Genomic DNA, 11,798 nt, shown 5'->3' on the forward strand with positions numbered 1-11,798 from the left:
AGAGAAGCGCTTCATCATTCATCATGTCCGACCGAGCCGGACAAGCATCTCTTTTCTTTTTTCTTTTTTTTTTTTTTTTTTTTTTTTTTTTTTCCAAAACCGAGTGTTGGGATAAAGGGCTTTGCTGAAATGGATGGACAAAAAAAAAAAAAAAAGAAAGAAAAAGCGGTGGTGGTGGTGGTGGTAGCAATGACGGGAGTCTCGGCAGGGTGGGGTAACATCATCAACTACGAAAGAACGAAAAAAAAAAGAAAAAGAAAAAGACGGGACACGACCAAATGTCAAAGGCGCCATGACTGATGATGATCATGACGATCATTCTTCTTTCTTGCGCTTCCTTACGCTTTTGTCGTTGGCTCTCTTTGGCCGCTCTCTACGCTTTCTCGATAACACGCGTTGCTCTCAAGCCGTAGCCGTACCACCTACTGCTCCTACCGCCGCCGGTTTGCCAAATTGTAGCCGCACACCCAAAGTACAGACAGACAGACAGACAGACAGAGAGAGAGAGAGAGAGAGAGAGAGAGAGAGAGAGAGAGAGAGAGAGAGAGAGAGAGAGAGCTGTATGGGTTATAAACCCGTGTACGAGAGAACGGACAAGCAGAGAGCAAGAGCGGCCCTGAAGCGACAGGGCAACAAGTCTCCAATGATGAATCGGTTTCGCCTCTTGATCGATCGCCTTGTCTTTTTTTTTCCATGTTCTTTCTTTTTGTTTTGTTTTTTTTTTTTCTTTCTTCTTCTCCTTCTCGATTCGGTTTGGGCGGCACGTCATTCTCGGCTATCTGGCCTGCGCAGCCATTGGGGAAGACGGACGAAGAACAACCAAAGAATGTGGCCTGCTGATTGGAATCGACGGCTGCTAGTCGAACGTGACGTTTCTCTTTCACCCAACCAACAGCAGATATACACACACACAAAATGGAGAGCAAGGGTGCTTATCTCCAAGCGTCAGAGGAAACGGGACTCGAAAAAAATCAAAAAAAAAAAAAAAAAAAAAAAAAGGTAAACAGAAGCAAAAAAAAAAAGAAAAAGAGTCGCCGGCTTCTTTTCAAAACGTGCGACGTCATATCGACACATCCGCCAGAACCACCCCCCCCCCCCCCCTCCTGCCGTCATCACAAGCCAAAAAAAAAAAAAAAAACAAAAAAAAAAAAAAAAAAACCCTCAAACTTCTTCTATAGGCTCTGGCTGGCGCAAAACGTACACACAAGTATACGAGGACTGGCTTTTCTTTTTAAAAGGGGAGGAACAGACTGCTGTCTTTCCGTCGCCACGTCGTTAATGCCCGCCGCAGATGGCCCCCGGTTGCCTGTTTCTCTCTTTCAGCGCCAATGGCCTCCGCCACCGCCGCCGCCACCGACGACCAAAGAAACCCATAAATTTAGATTTTTTTTTTTTTTTTTTTTTTTTTTATTTAGAGGCTATATAGTACGTGTGTGTGTGTGTGTGTGTGCAGATATATATATATATACATATAAATATATAAATAGAAAGACGTCCTTGTTCGATTGCAAACAACTACCAACGTTTCCTTTTGAATCTAGCGCATTGGATTTCGGCTAGTCGGCAAACTGTTTGAAAAAAAAAAAGAAAAAAAAAAAAAGAAAAAAAAAAAAAAAAAAAACAATTGCCAAATGGAGAGGAGAAATGACGCGGGACTGATTGGCTGCTGTCGACATTGTCAGACACCAAATGGGTCTGTCCCGTCCGCTTGCCTGTCAAGACGTTTTTCCTTCTTTACATTTCGGCTCCATCGTCTTTTCTACGAAGAGAAAAAGAGGCGAAAGGCAGTCGGCCAAAAAGAAAAAGAAAAAGAAAAAGAAAAAAAAAAAAAAATGAAAAACGACTAAGCAAACGAGACTTGTTGTTATTGTTGTTGCACTACAAACTCATCCGTCATCTTCACGTCAGCAAAAATAAAGCCGAGCGTGTAGAGAACAGGGGAGAAAAACGAACGAGAAATGTGAAGGATAGAGGCGATGATGCAGCAAAGCGTCGTCGTCGTCGTCGTCGTCGTCATCATCAACATCCACTTGTCTCCCACTCACCAACAACATGCACTCCACTCGTCGTCGTTTGGTGGACGACTCTTGGCAGTCCATCAAGAGGCGGACAATAGTCAAAAAAGAGGTGCAACACAAACGCAATCGTTTACAAGTGCAGCGAAAGAAAAGTCAAAAGAAAAATTGGCTTTTGATGGACGTGCAACTGACCACGGCCACAACAACAAAGTGTAGTAGGCTAGTCATTTCTCTGGCCTGGTTCTCCAATAGCCAAATAGCCAACCAAAAGCGGAATGATTTCTGTGTGTGTGTTTGGCAATAGTTTTGCCGCCAACACAATCCATCTTGTCCATTTGTGCCACGTCCATTTCCTCTAGACAAGTCATACATCATCGAGGTTCGTTCTTGTTGCCCGGGTTCTCTCTCTCTCTCTCTCTCTCGTTCTCTCTCTCTCTCTCTCCCTCACACACACACACACACACACACACACACACACACACACACACACACACACACACACACACACACACACACACACACACTCACACACACTCACACACACTCACACACACACAAAAAGAGACACGATGGCAAAGAGTAGTTCGTCCAACTCTCTCTCTCTATATATATAAACAACAACTGGCCGTCCCATCCACGCACACAACTTGATGGATCGCCTGTCTCTTCTATCTCTTTCTTCTTCTTCTTCTTCTTCTTCTTCTTTTTTATGGGGGGGGGGGGGGGATGACAAGTCGTTCCACTACTACACCACCTCGCTGCTTGTGGGGCAAAAAGGAACATAATTTTTTTTTTTTTCTATAAACAAGGCCCTTTTTGGCCGGTCTTTTCAGGAAAAAAGAAAAAAAGAAAAAAAGAAAAAAAGAAAAAAAGAAAGAAAAAAAAAAAAAAAATGTCCGTTTCTCATTGCAAGAGTTGAAGAAAATGGGTGCGCGCGTTGGCCGTCGTTTGTCATGTTCACGTTAGGGCGATAGCAGTGGAAAGGGGCCATCAAGGTTAATGACTAGCTTGGACCTGACACACTCTGTTATTAAGCCGTCGTCGATTTCCACCTCCCTTTTTTTTTTTTTCTTCTTCTTCTTCTTCTTCTTGGCTTTTTTTTTTTTTTTCGTTTAAATCATTCGTCTTCTCTGCGAGCTTCGTACCGAATAGAGAGAGTCAGCCATTGGAGGGGTGTCGATAAATCATGCCACCGCTGACAGCTTAATGTGTTGCCTTTCGGCCATTTCTTTTCGGCCCGACCCTTTTTCCCCCCTCAATTTTTTTTTTAAATTTCTTTTCCTTTTCAAAAAATTTCTTTTTTTTTTGTTGTTGACTGGAAAGGGAAGAGTGGGAGGAGGAAATCACGCCAATAATCATCACCAATCATGCGCGATGATGGATTGAAAATCAAGAAATCACCTCAATTTTGTTGATTTCTTTGGAAATGTGGAAGAAAGAAGGAAAGAAACGGTTCCCTCTTTTTGCCCAAACGTCTCACAAGACGAATCGACCTTTTTTTTTTTTTTTTTTTTTGTTTGTTTCTTATTTACATTTATCCACGACTCGTACAGACTTGACGCAGACGAATGAGTCTCAACTGACAACACAACAAAATCCGGTTCGATACATTTTTTTGTTTTGTTTTGTTTTTTCGTTTTTGTTTTAATTTAAGGCTGAGACATGAATTCAGGTCGGAGCTGCTACGATAAATGAATTAGAAAAAGAATGGGATTTTCTTCTCATTCGAGTAATCAAAATGACACAAACAATTGGGCAGAAATTGGCCACTGTACGAAGCAAAAAGCCAAAAAGAAATGGCGTTGCAGCCGGGCAAGGGGCGGCTTCAAAGACACACACTACGAATTTGGTAGATGGACCGAGTGATGGATGGTGATGGAGAATTCCGTGACTCAATGGCAAGAAAAAGTCACGGCGCCCTTTCCTATAGAACAACAACAACAACAACAACAACAGCAAGAAGAATAAAAAAAAAAAAACAACACACACCAAGACTCATCCATCTTGTGTGTGTGTGTGTGTGTGTGTGTGTGTGCGTGTGTGACTGTCTGTTTCATCATTGGCCGAGGAAGAAAGAAAACGCGGCGAGGTTCGTCACATGACAGCCAGAAACAAAAACGAAAAAAAAAAAAAAAAAAAAAAAAAAAAAAAAAAAACGGGAAAAAGAAAAAAGTAGAAGGCAAAGAAGATGGATGGACGCGATGGAAATGAGAAGACAGCGAGAGGAGGCCGCCGTCATCAGACTTGTTCTCCCTTCTTCTTCTTCTTCTTCTTCTTTTCTTCTCTATGCACGATGGATATCTGGCCGGATAGAGACAGACACCATCGATCCATCTCTCCTCGTCAGCTGCTCCTTGTGTATTGTTTTCTTTTTTTTTTCTTTTTCCAACTCTCTTTTCAAAAGAGAGTCTCTCGCTTTTCTACAGTCCAGTAGCCAAAAGGGAGCAAAAATCTGTCCCGTCCTCAAATCAATGAAAAACAAAAGAAAATATCCTTTCGGGACGATACACGTCGTGAATGCATAATGGCCTTGGTCATTGCCGTCGTTATCCGAAAAGACAACATTCAAATCAAGTCGAAACGATGAACGCATTCCCTCGTTCCTTTTCTTTCTTTTTGATGTGTGTGTGTCGATCGACCGACAATGGAAAAGACATTGATTCACAGCTGTTTGCTCTACATGGACATGCCTGTCGCTCATTGCCGGCCATCATGAATTTCTTTTTTTTTTTTTTTTTTTTAAAAAAAACAAAATCTTGCCAATTATCTTTTTAATCCAGTTTCTTTTTCATTTAAAACAAAACAAAAGTGTGACGAGACTTGCTCAAACGAGTCATTGTTCATTGCATCATTCTCCTATCAAAAATGCATCTCTTGTTCCACAATAGGTTGAGCGTTTGGAGCGTGTTGTCCTGTACAACAAACCTAACCGGTCCTTCACTATACAGCCTGTCTTGTTCCAAAGACCACCACCCCTCCCAAAAAAAAAAAAAAAATAATCAACCAAATAAAAGTAGATGGCGCAAGTGAAGGAGCAGCACACGCGATGAGATAATAATGGAAAAAAAAGCCGTGACAAAGATGGATGTTGAACTTGCGCGTTCAACAGCCACAGCGACTGATAAATGAGCTCATCATAAAAACGACTTGTGGTGCGCCGCGCTCTACTCGACGTTTTTGCGGATCAATAAAAAAAAACAAAAAAAAAAAAAAAAGAAATAAAGAAATAAAATATGCGAGCTACAAAAAGTTGACAAGAAAAGGGTCAAAACGAGCGATTTTGTTTCAAAATAAAATAAAATAAAAGAAGAAGACGGGAGGAAATTCGTGACTTTGGTGCGCGTCAAGATGAAGATGAATAGCCTAGCTGACGTCTCATATACCTATTTATAATACAATATATTAGACGTGAAAAGAGCAAAAGCCTCATCCGTCTTGGCCCTTCTTTTTTTTTTTTTTTCAGTTGTCACTTTTCTTGTTTCTTTCTTTACATCATCCCAGTCGTCGTCCCCCTCACCCCCCCCCACACGTAGACGCCTTGGATTTTTTTTTTTTCTCGAAAGAAAACAATGGCCATCCATCAAAAAGGCAAAAAAAAAAAGGCAAAAAAAAAAAGAAAAAAGAAAAAAGGAAGGAAACCACAACTGGCAAATAAATCAGCTACAAAAAAATGAGCTCGTCAATGACCGCACCTTTCATCGTTTTGCAGCGGCCACCTAAAGCCGCGTGACGATAGCATTTCACGATCGGACCAACGCCAAATGTCGAAGGAAAAGAAATGAAACTGCGACACCATCGAGCATCCGTCTTTCATAAATCAGGTCTGCTGCTCCTGTTGAGTAACAAGCCTCTCAGCTGACTCTACTTGATCAATGTCACTCCTCTTCTTTCTCTCTCTCTCTCTCTTCTCTAGTCAAACTGGTTGTGTGCAAGAAGCGCCGCTTGTCGTCATCTACGTTCAGAAAAAAAAAAAAAAAAAAAAAAAGGAAAAAAAAAAACGTTCTTGTGTATGTCGGCACTTGGGCGCTCCTTATCTCCTCCTCCCTCTACGCTTGTGTGTAAGATCAACATCTGCCGTCGCGGCTCCTTGGCATTTCCCCCCCCCCCCCTCATTCCCCCTACGGCTTGGGTCCTCCTCCGTGAAAGAGTCACGTCCCGCCGTCCTATGCCAAACAAAAAGAAAAAAAAAAAAAAAAAAAAAAGAGAAGAAGAGATAGGAGCCAATATGAGGAGGATGTTAGGGGGGAGGTAGAAGAGGAGGACGTTGATGATGATGGCGATGGATGATGGACGTCATGGAAAGCGACAGCTCCTCTCCACATCCATGACCTCCTGTCTTCCTACAAGTCGTGTTTGTATATAGCTGCCTGTCTCTTCTTCTTCTGCTTCTGCTTCTTCTTCTTCTACTTCTTCTTCTTCTTCTTCTTCTTTTAAAAGGAAACGAAAAGAGGAGCGGCTATTGGCTTGCCTTGTCTTGTTGACTGAAGGATAGACACACACACACACACACACACACACACGACGAGCAAAGCCAAAGATATAAGGAGAAGAAGGGAGAACTGGTAGCTGTCAGCTGTTTATCAACGACGACGACGACATCGTTCATTGTCTGCTTGACTGGGCTCGGCGTGCGTGTCTGGCGTACGAGAGGGGGAAAGGAAAAAAAAAAAAAAAAAAAAAAAAAAAAAGGGAGGTGACAGCTCTCCCCCACTCCACCCAAACTCCCCTTCTCTTCATGACACGCTCAATTACCACACAGCGGCACACACAATCACGTGACGTGGACTGAAAATATTTTCCTTTTTTAAACACAAACAAAAAAAAAAAAAAAAAAAAAAATAGAAGAGGAGGCGGAGACAGGTTTTTTTTTTTTTTTTTTTTTTTTTTTTTTTTGGGTGGGGGAAAAAGAGAATTGCCAATCACGTGAATGAAAATCTATGACAAATAATGTCATTTGAGGGTTGGCTCTGATCACCTGTCAAAATGGCATTGAAGACGTTGACGAGCTGCCGCCCTGTCACTTTCATTGTCCGACGATGTCAATCCATTCGAGTTGACAGGCACACGGCCAAAATCCCCCCCCCCCCTCCCCCCCAAAAAAAGTGAAAACATTTTCTTTTTTTTTTTTGATCCCTTCGTTTTTGATGTCGACTTTTGAACGGGCGCATTTATTACAGTGTACACCAATTTCTAATCATAACTTGAAAAAGGCAAAAATGGATACAGTCTGTGATTACAATGATTATATAGACCGCACCTACTCTAACTTTTCAGTCTCTAGACGCAACACAATTTATTGTCTTTATTGCCATGGAAAAATATCATTTCGTCTTTTGTTTTTCTTTTATTTTATTGCACTTGTATTTAGTTTTTTTTTTTTGGAAATATTTTTTTTTATGAGCAATTTCCTAGACGTTTATTGACGATTCCAGTTCGAAAAAAGAAAAAAAAAAAAAAAGGAGAGAAGGAAGACACGAAATGATTCCGGTGACGATTTCCGACAATGAAAATCTTTTTTTTTTTTTTTCTTTTTTTTCATGGCCATTGGCGGACAGATTGGAAGGAAACGAGAACGTCGGCGTGTGGACTAACAATTTGCAGCGCATTCAAGCAGATAAAAACGATTTCAACAATGTCGTCTCTATACTTAGTCGCCATTTTCACAAGACTTGAAATAATGGCACGGTACAACACGTCATCTCCTACCGCACATCCACCAACGTTTTTCAAAATTTAAAAATTTAAAAAAAAAAAAAGGCGTCTCGCGCGCGCATCCCACGAAAAAAAAAAAAAAAAAAAACACATTTACGATGGCGATAAGGAGCTGCTGACGACGGTGGCGCAAAACGATGATGAAACGGTCGTAATGATGGGCCACCTTTTTTTTTTAAGAAAAAAAAAAAGAAGAAAAAAAAGCAAAAAACGACGCCCAAGTGTTTTGAAAGAGATTTTTAATCAAACAGGAGCAACGCCATTTGATAGAGGGCGGTTCCATTTTGAGAGAGAGAAAGAGAGAGAGAAAGAGAGAGAAAAAGAGAGAGAGCGACATCTTGTCGACGGTGGAAACAAAATGAGAAGGAGAGTCGAAAAAAGTTAATAACAGAGTTTGGAGAATCGTCTAGTGCGGCAACAGTAAGAGGTGGATGTGGCAAGCGAGGCGGCGCCACCGACGGACTTTGTTCTTACGCGTCTGTTGTGCCACGTCAATGAAAAGGGACAAAGCATTGGCCTATACGACAGGTGACAGTTGTCAGACGGCTGTTGAAGAATAGACCAGAAAAAAACCAAAGGGACCAGGGGTCCATTATCAAACCAAACGGCTGAATGTGTTTTGCTAGGCAGAAAGAAGCTGTCAGATTCAGGCGTCATCGCAGCCCGTCCTTTTTCCCCATACGTTGCATTCGGCCCGAAAATGGGACCAACAGCTTATTTTGACGTGCTCCTACTTTCGTGACTCCTACCCGGCTCCTCTTTTGCCTTATCTACTCGGCTCTTTACACACACACACACACACACACACACACACACACAGACACGATGAAAAAGACACGCGGGAAAGAAGAGGGAGGACACGAGAGGAAATCAAATCTAGACACACACACACAATTGACATGTTGAAAGCTTCTGCCGGAAATCCCTCATCCACCCACCCGAACTGACGATGACACGTCGGTTAGTTCTCTCTAAAGCGCGGCATTATTTTCGTGACGAAACAGACGTAGGCAAAACATCCGACGCAGAGTTGGGTCGTAAAAACAAAAAAAAAAAAAACAAAAAAAAAAAAAGGAGCAAAAATGTGCCGTGTTTGGTGGCCATTTTAAGAGGACTAGAAAAAAAAAAAGCCCTCCCGCAATGAATTACGACGACGGGTACAGAGAGAAAACGATGGTTTATCATTCCTCGTTGAATACTAACCCACCACCGCCAGTCTTATGTGTGTGTGCCCCTGTCGAGCTGTTAAGCTGCCCACATCTATTACTATTATTTATACACACAACTTTTCTTTCGAAAATAGAAGGGGAAAATGCAGAGAAACGACCCATGTTACTGGTAGCAAGTTTTTCTTTTCATGGGGGTAACATACTATATAGTTGACTAGATGTTTATGTTACGTGCGTGTAAATGGGCTGTTGTCGGCTGCTTGCCGCCGCTCACAGCACTCGCCTTTTTTCTTCCGCTCACCACATGATTTACGCTTTTTTTCTTTTTCTTTTTCTTTTTTTCTTTTTTTTTTCTCTTTTGAAGGCCCTTTTCTTTCAAATCAGCCCCCTTTTTTTTTTTTTTTTTTTTTTTGAATGCGTCCTTTCGGACTATTTCTACAAGTCACGTTTCAAAAGACGATACATTGTTATTGATACATAACTGGCCAACATCGGCATCAATCAAACGAGATCAAACACACCGTCAGTGTTGTTGGCGGCCTCTTTTTTTTCGAATTTGGATTTTAAAAAAAAAAAAAAAAAAAAAATGCCTCCCTCGTGCGTCGCGGTTGCATCCCCAATTCGATTGATGTCTTATTGGTACTCCTCCTCCCTCCCTACTCCAGAATTAAGTGCAAAGGGCGTGGTTACAACCAACAATTTCATTTCTCAAAAAAAAAAAAAACGTGTTGGTACAAAGAAAAAAAAAAAGGGGGGGGGGGGGGGGGGGGCACAGTCAACGTCCTGTTTTGGTGATGGGCTCGTCGGCAGACACTTTGCGGCTAATGGGCCAACAGCAAAACACATACGCACATACACAGAAAGAAGGTCTACTTGATGGGCTAAACGCCGCCATGTATACAACATCGTTTCAACTGCTGCTGCTGCTGCTGGTGCCCGTCACACACATCAACTTGGTCGTGTGTGTGTCTGTGTGTGTGTGTGTCTGTGTGTGTGTGTGGAGGGTGAGATGGGAGTCAAAGCAGAAGTGGATAGACGTGCCGGCTTTTTTTTTTTTTTCAGAGTCCATGTCTTTCTCTAATGGTTGCAACTGTCTCGGTACACAAATCTATTGGCCTCCCCTCCACCTACCCCGTGGATAAGGAAAAAAAGAAAAAAAAAGTCGCAAAAATATGAACGGCGGCGTCGACTATCACAAGCTGATGGCAAAAACCTATTGGGTGCTATAAATCTTCCGTTTTTCTTGAGATTTGGACGACTTTTTTGTTGTTTTTTTTTGTTTTGTTTTTTTTGAAGAGGAGATCCATTTATTTCGGTTCGTTTTACGATTATTGCTCCTTCGTCTTGGCTTTTTTTTTTTTTTTCTGTGAATCGTATTAGAGAGACGTCGGTGATGGCTCGCACACACTCGTGTGGCTAAAAAGGGCGCCACATTCAACTAGCACCAACGTGTCATCGTCATATTGTCCTGTCGCCATTTGATTCACAGCCACTCGACCGGCCAAAAAATTCGAGCACCATTTCTTTTATGGCACGTCTCCTCAGGCCGAAAAAGTTTGTGTGTGCGTACATATCAGCGACATGTCGGACGAGTTGTAATAAATCAGTCGGCCTTTTTTTTTTGTTGTCCCCCCCCCCCCTATTCTAAGCGTCAATGCGTTTCCACGTAGGCCAGTCATTTTCGGGTGAGTAGTCTCAATAATGACGAAACATCGCTAATCGGTTTGGTTGCGACGAGTCTTTCGAAGCCGGAGAGACGGATGTGTTTTGGTGGACAACTACCCCCCCCCCCCCCCCCCCGGACGTGGACGGGAAAAAAGGTTCAATTTCGTGCGTCCATCCATCATCGAGACGTTGCACACAACGAAAGACGAAGAATAATAATAAAAAGAAGTACATTCACGTCAGAAGATGGATGGCCGCTATAGACAACATCCGCCACCGTAAAATAAAATAAAATAAAAACCCCTGAAATGATGAATCCTTTTCCCATTGCAAATGGCCAAAGTAGGGCATAGAAGAAAGAAAGAAAAAAAAAAAATAAATAAAATGCGGCATTCCTTTTGCATCAGAAAAAAAAAAAAATGCCTAATAGAGTAATAGAACGTCTAGCGCGCAAAATGACTGGGCACCAGCTCAGCGGGAGAATCGAACAAGACAAAAGACTGGAGGAAAGAAAAAAAAAAAAAATGGCTAAAGATAAATCATTTGGCCATTTTTCTTTCCAGTTGATGTTTCAGCGACATGGCTCGCATCAAATAAATAACTACTTTTTCCAAAGAACTGGCGGTGACTGTGAGAAAAAGAAGAAGAAATCCATAATTTCCGTTTGGAAAACAAACGACGAGTTGTTGAATGGGCTGCCCGTCGTTTTGTTGACTAGCTCCTTTTTTTTTCTTTTTTTCTTTTTCTCTCTCTCTCTCTTTCCCGTCGTGAATCAAATTTGTTACACGGCTCTACTCGGAAAAAAAAAAAAAAAAAAGAGAAAGTTTTCTTTCGAAACATTTGCATACACCAGGAAACATATATTTCTTTTTAAGAATTAAAAAAAAAAAAAAAGGGGGGGGGGGAGGGTGCAATCAGCAGTGAAACCCCCCCCATCCGGCCTCGCTGTTCAATAGATGGTGGGGCAGAACGAATAAAATTTACGAAAAGACGATTCAAGAGTCATAAATTGAAGCCAGTCCCCAGCATCCCCTTGGTGGGCTTGATGGGCCCAGTCGGCTGCCTTTCAAGACCCGCCACAACGGCGCTTCACCTTTTTTTTTTTTTTTTTTTTTTTTCTTGAACCGTTATCCCTTTCATTTTCATTTGATTTCATTATTTACGAGATCATTTCGCCCTCCTCCCACTTATTTTTTTGTTTCTCGTCCACCAAAACTGCGGAATGTTTAAAACC

At 41.9% G+C, this 11,798-nt stretch overlaps 1 protein-coding gene across 1 annotated transcript in view; it reads right to left on the reverse strand.

Annotated features, from left to right (window-relative positions):
• Positions 1-11,798, reverse strand: part of LOC130700110 (zinc finger protein 503-like) — a 34,818-nt gene that overhangs the window by 3,806 nt on the left and 19,214 nt on the right. The gene's annotated exons all lie outside the window — the stretch shown is intronic.

This window comes from Daphnia carinata, chromosome 8 (assembly GCF_022539665.2).
Source record: "Daphnia carinata strain CSIRO-1 chromosome 8, CSIRO_AGI_Dcar_HiC_V3, whole genome shotgun sequence".
Lineage (NCBI taxonomy): Eukaryota > Metazoa > Arthropoda > Branchiopoda > Diplostraca > Daphniidae > Daphnia > Daphnia carinata.